Raw genomic sequence first — 6,862 nt, forward strand, 5'->3', positions numbered from 1 at the left:
GTCTATAGTAACTTCAGACCGGTTGCTAGTGGGAATGATTGAGCATTGAATAAACTCCAACCATCCTCTAGCTATAGGCTTGAGGTCCAATCTTCTTAGTTGAACCGGCTTGCCTTTGGAGTCAATCTTCCATTGAGCTCCTTCCACGCATATGTCCATAAGGACTTGGTCCAACCTTTGATTAAAGTTGACCCTTCTAGTGTAGGGGCGTGCGTTCTCTTCCATGTTTGGCAAGTTGAACGCCAACCTCACATTCTCCGGACTAAAATCTATGTATTTCCCCCGAACCATTGTAACATAGTTCTTTGGATCCGGATTTTTACTTTGATCATGGTTCTTGGTGATCCATGCATTAGCATAGAACTCTTGAACCATTAGGATGCCGACTTGTTGGATGGGATTTGTTAGAACTTCCCAACCTCTTCTTTGAATTTCATGTCGGATCTCCGGATACTCATTTCTTTTGAGTTTGAAAGGGACCTCGGGGATCACCTTCTTCTTGGCCACAACATCATAGAAGTGGTCTTGATGGGCTTTGGAGATGAACCTTTCCATCTCCCATGACTCGGATGTGGAAGCTTTTATCTTCCCTTTCCCCTTTCTAGAGGATTCTCCGGTCTTAGGTGCCATCAATGGTAATGGAAAAACAAAAAGCTTATGCTTTTACCACACTAAACTTAGAATATTGCTCGCCCTCGAGCAATAAACAAAAGAATAGAAGAAGAAGAAGAAGAAATATGGAGAGGGAGATGGAGATGTGGTTTCGGCCAAGAGGAGTGTAGAGGGATGTGTTGTGTGAATTTGATGAAGAATGGAGGGCTTTATATAGGGAAGGGAGGGGGGAAAGGTTTCGGCCATATGGGTGGGTTTGGGTGGGAAATTGGTTTTGAATTTTTGAAGGTAGGTGGAGTTTATGAGGTAGGTTTATGGGAAAGAGTGGATGGATGTGAGTGGTGAAGAGGTGATGGGGAAGAGAGTTTGAGGTGATTGGTGAAGGGTTTTTGGGGAAGAGTGTTTATGGGGAAGAGTGGTGAGAAGAAGTGAGTGGAGGTAGGTGGGGATCCTGTGGGGTCCACAGATCCTGAGTGGATCCTGTGGGGTCCACAGATCCTGAGTGTTCAAGGATTTACATCCCTGCACCCATTAGGCATGTAAAAATGCCTTTGCACCCAACTCTGGGCGTTCAGCGCCAGGTTGGTGGCCATTTTGGGCGTTCAACGCCCATTTGTGTGCCATTTCTGGCGTTGAACGCCAGAACCATGCCTGTTCTGGCGTTCAGCGCCCAGAAGCTGCCCATTTTGGGCGTTCAGCGCCAGAACCATGCTCTGTTCTGGCGCTGAACGCCAGACAGATGCTCCTCCAAGGTGTGATTTTTCTTCTGCTGTTTTTGATTCCGTTTTCAATTTTTATATTTATTTTGTGACTCCACATGATCATGAACCTATAAAGACATATAATTAAGAAAAATATAGTTAGATAAATAAAAATTGGGTTGCCTCCCAACAAGCGCTTCTTTAATGTCAATAGCTTGACAGTGGGCTCTCATGGAGCCTCACAGATGTGCAGAGCATTGTTGAAACTCTCCAACAACAAACTTAGATTTTGGATATGGGAGTTCAACACCAAACTTAGAGTTTGGTTGTGGCCTCCCAACACCAAACTTTGAGTTTGACTGTGGGGGCTTGGGTTGACTCTGCTTTGAGAGAAGCTTTTCATGCTTCCTCTCTATGGTTGCAGAGGGAGATCCTTGAGTTTTAAACACAAGGGAGTCCTCATTCCATTGAAGGACTATTTCACGACTGTCAACATCAATCACAGCTCTTGCTGTGGCCAGGAAAGGTCTTCCTAGGATGATGGATTCATCCTCTTCCTTTCCAGTATCCAGGACTATGAAATCAGCAGGGATGTAAAGGCCTTCAACCTTTACTAACACGTCCTCTACTTGTCCATATGCCTGTTTTCTTGAATTGTCTGCCATCTCTAATGAGATTTTAGCAGCTTGCACCCCATAGATTCCCAGTTTCTCTATTACAGAGAGGGGCATGAGGTTTATTCCTGAACCAAGGTCACACAGAGCCTTAAAGATCATGGTGCCTATGGTACAAGGTATTATGAACTTTCCAGGATCCTGTCTCTTCTGAGGCAATGTCAGTTGATCCAGATCTCTTAGTTCATTGATGAACAAGGGAGGTTCAACTTCCCAAGTATCAATGCCAAATAATTTGGCATTCAGCTTCATGATTGCACCAAGAAACTTGGCAGTTTGCTCTTCAGTAACATCCTCATTCTCTTCAGAAGAGAAATACTCATCAGAGCTCATGAATAGCATAAGGAGGTTCAATGGAATCTCTAGGGCCTCTAGATGAGCCTCAGAGTCCTTTGGTTCCTCAGAGGGAAGCTCCTTATTGATCACTAGACGTCCCAGGAGGTCTTCCTCCTTGGGATTCATGTCTTCCAGTCCCCTTGTAGGTTCGGCCATGGTGCTTATGTCAATGGCCTTGCACTCTCCTTTTGGGTTCTCTTCTGTATTGCTTGGGAGAGTACTAGGAGGGATTTCAGTGATCCTCTTACTCAGTTGGCCTACTTGTGCTTCCAAATTTCTAATGGAAGACCTTGTTTCATTCATGAAACTCACAGTGGCCTTAGATAGATCAGAGACTAAATTTGCTAAATTAGAAGTATTTTGTTCAGAGTTCTCTGTCTGTTGCTGAGTGGATGATGGAAAAGGCTTGCTATTGCTAAACCTGTTTCTTCCACCATTATTAAAGCCTTGTTGAGGCTTTTGATCCTTCCATGAGAAATTTGGATGATTTCTCCATGATGAGTTATAGGTGTTTCCATAAGGTTCACCTAAATAATTTACCTCTGCTATTGCAGGGTTTTCAGGATCATAAGCTTCTTCTTTAGAAGATGCCTCTTGAGTACTGTTGGATGCAGCTTGCACTCCATTCAGACTCTGAGAGATCATATTGACTTGCTGAGTCAATATTTTGTTCTGAGCCAATATGGCATTCAGAGTATCAACTTCAAGAACTCCCTTCTTCATAGGCGTCCCATTACTCACAGGATTCCTTTCAGAAGTGTACATGAACTGGTTATTAGCAACCATGTCAATGAGTTCTTGAGCTTCTGCAGGCGTTTTCTTTAGGTGAATAGATCCACCTGCAGAAGTGTCCAGGGACATCTTTGATAGCTCAGATAAACCATCATAGAATATGTCCAGGATGGTCCATTCTGAAAGCATGTCAGAAGGACACTTTTTGGTCAACTGTTTGTATCTTTCCCAAGCTTCATAGAGGGATTCACCTTCTTTTTGTCTGAAGGTTTGAACATCAGCTCTAAGCTTGCTCAGCTTTTGAGGAGGAAAGTACTTGGCTAAGAAAGCCGTGACCAGCTTATCCCAAGAGTTCAGGCTGTCTTTGGGTTGAGAATCCAACCATAATCTAGCTCTGTCTCTTACAGCAAAAGGGAAAAGCATGAGCCTGTAGACTTCAGGATCTACTCCATTAGTCTTAACAGTATCACATATCTGCAAGAATTTAGTTAAGAACTGAAAAGGATCTTTAGATGGAAGTCCATGAAACTTGCAGTTCTGCTGCATCAGAGAAACTAATTGAGGTTTCAGCTCAAAGTTTTTTGCTCCAATGGCAGGAATGGAGATGCTTCTTCCATGTAGATTGGAATTAGGTGCAGTAAAGTCACCAAGCATCTTCCTTACATTATTATTATTTTCGGCTGCCATCTCCTTCTCCTGTTCGAAAATTTCTGAAAGGTTATCTCTGGATTGTTGTATTTTAGCTTCTCTTAATTTTTTCTTCAGAGTCCTTTCAGGTTCTGGATCTGCTTCCACAAGAATGTTCTTATCCTTGCTCCTGCTCATATGACAAAGAAGAAGGCACAGAATAATAATAATAATAATAGAGATCCTTTATACCACAGTATAGGGATCCCTTTGTGAGTGGAAGAAAAGAGGGAGACAAAGAATGTGATGTAAAGAAAGAAACACAACTGTGAGGATGGCAGAGATGTGAGATGAGATGTTAGTAAATGGATAAATAAATAGAATAGGATGGGAGAGGGAGAATTTTCGAAAATAATTTTTGAAAAAGAGTTAGTGATTTTCGAAAATGGTTTTTGAAAAATGTTAGTATTTTTTTTTTCGAAAAAGTTTTAAAATCAAAAATAAAAAATAATTAGTTAATAAAAAAGAAATTTTTAAAAAAGAGGGAAGATATTTTCGAAAATTAGAGAGAGAGAGAGTTAGTTAGGTAGTTTTGAAAAAGTTAAGAAACAAACAAAAAGTTAGTTAGTTAGTTGAAACAAATTTTTGAAAAGATAAGAAGTTAGGAGGTTAGAAAAGATATTTTGAAACCAACTTTTTGAAAAATGTAAGATAAGAAGATATTTTAGAAATTAGTTTTGAAAAAGATTTGATTTTTAAAATCTCAATTAATGACTTGATTCATAAGAAATCACAAGATATGATTCTAGAACTTAAAGTTTGAATCTTTCTTAACAAGCAAGTAACAAACTTCAAATTTTTGAATCAAAATATTAATTGATTATGTTATTTTCGAAAATTTGATATAAAAATAAGAAAAAGATTTTTGAAAAATATTTTTGGAATTTTCGAAAATAACTAAGAATTTTGAAAAAGATTTGATTTTTGAAAAAGATTTTGAAAAAGATAAGATTTTCAAATTGAAAATTTGATTTGACTCATGAGAAACAATTTGATTTTAAAAATTTTTGAAAAAGTCAATCCAAATTTTCGAATTTGATGAGAGAAAAAGGGAAAGATATTTTTTTATTTTTGAATTTTTATGATGAGAGAGAAAAACAACAAAAAGACTTAATGCATGAAAATTTTGAATCAAAACAATGAATGCATGCATGAATGATATGAATGTCAAGATGAACACCAAGAACACTATGAAGATCATGATGAACATCAAGAACATAATTTTGAAAAACTTTTAATGCAAGGAAAACATGCAAGACACCAAACTTAGAATTCTTTAATGCTTAGACACTAAGAATCCAAGAATGCGTATGAAAAACAATAAAAGACACAAAACAAAAAAATCATCAAGATCAAACAAGAAGACTTACCAAGAACAACTTGAAGATCATGAAGAACACTATGAATGCATGATATTTTCGAAAAAATGCAAGATGCATATGCAATTGACACCAAACTTATAACATGACTCAAGACTCAAACAAGAAACAAAAAAATATTTTTGATTTTTTTGATTTTCTAATTTTTTTGGATTTTTCGAAAATTAATAGAAAAAGGAAAATAAGGATTCCAAAATTTTTAATATGAATTCCAGGAATCTTGCATTCTTAGTCTAAAGCTTCAGTCCAGGAATTAGACATGGCTCACTAGCCAGCCAAGCTTTCAAAGAAAGCTCCAGTCCAAAACACTAGACATGGCCAATGGCCAGCCAAGCTTCAGCATTTAACACCAGAGTATATTGCTCTTGATAACAAATTTCAAGCCTCAGTCCAAATAAATTTAGACATGGCTTTACAGCCAGCCAGGCTTCACATGCTTCATGAAACACTAGAATTCATTCTTAAAAATTTTGAATAAAAAAATTTTTGAAAATATTTTTTTTTTCGAAAACAGATGAGAAAATTTTAAAAAATATTTTTGAAAAAATTTTTTGAGAATAAAATAAAAAGAAAATTACCTAATCTGAGCAACAAGATGAACCGTCAGTTGTCCAAACTCAAACAATCCCCGGTAACGGCGCCAAAAACTTGGTGCTGTTGCCAGATCAAACTTGGCACTGATGTTACCGGACCAAAAGCTTGCCGAAAACTCGAACAATCCCCGGCAACGGCGCCAAAAACTTGGTGCATGAAATTGTGATGTCCAGGCTCAAACAATCCCTGGCAACGTGAGCAACTTGGTACGCGTAATCGTGATTACACTTTAATTATGTAAAATTCATGGCTCTTTCTTTCCCTGGCAATGGCGCCAAGAACATGGTGCCAATACCATGGTTCACAACTTCGATACAACTAACCAGCAAGTGCACTGGGTCGTCCAAGTAATACCTTACGTGAGTAAGGGTCAAATCCCACGGAGATTGTTGGTATGAAGCAAGCTATGGTCACCTTGCAAATCTCAGTCAGGCAGATATAAATTGATAATGATGTTTTCGAATAATAAATAATAGAATAGGGATAGTGGTACTTATGTAAATCATTGGTAGGAATTTCAGATAAGCGAATGGAGATGCTTTTCGTTCCTCTGAATCTCTGCTTTCCTGCTATCTTCATCCAATCAGTCTTACTCCTTTCCATGGCTGGCTTTATGCAAGGGCAACACCGTTGTCAGTGGCTACATCCCCTCCTCTCAGTGAAAAATATGCTCACATGCTCTGTCACAGCACGGCTAATCATCTGTCGGTTCTCGATCATGCTGGAATAGGATTCACCCTCCTTTTGCGTCTGTCACTAACGCCCAGCAATCGCGAGTTTGAAGCTCGTCCCAGTCATTCAATCATTGAATCCTACTCGGAATACCACAGACAAGGTTTAGACTTTCCGGATTCTCTTGAATGCCGCCATCATTCTAGCTTACGCCACGAAGATTCTGGTTAAGAGATCTAAAAGATATTCATTCTAGCTTATTTCATGTAGAACGGAAGTGTTTGTCAGGCACGCGTTCATAAGGGAGAAGGATGATGAGCGTCACACATAATCATCACCTTCATAACGTTCTTGGGTGCGAATGGATATCTTAGAAGCGAAATAAGATGAATTGAATAGAAAACAGTAGTACTTTGCATTAATCTTTGAGGAACAGCAGAGCTCCACACCTTAATCTATGGAGTGTAGAAACTCT

The 6,862-nt window shown here is 38.8% G+C and overlaps 1 non-coding gene across 1 annotated transcript; it reads left to right on the top strand.

Annotated features, from left to right (window-relative positions):
* Positions 1 to 3,238: 3,238 nt before the first annotated feature.
* LOC148577005 (small nucleolar RNA R71) lies at positions 3,239 to 3,346 on the top strand. The gene has a single exon (XR_015903619.1). It is a non-coding gene; the product is annotated as a small nucleolar RNA R71 (small nucleolar RNA).
* The last annotated feature ends 3,516 nt before the right edge of the window (positions 3,347 to 6,862 follow it).

Source organism: Arachis ipaensis, chromosome B1, assembly GCF_059453495.1.
Source record: "Arachis ipaensis isolate K30076 ecotype BB chromosome B1, ASM5945349v1, whole genome shotgun sequence".
NCBI lineage: Eukaryota > Viridiplantae > Streptophyta > Magnoliopsida > Fabales > Fabaceae > Arachis > Arachis ipaensis.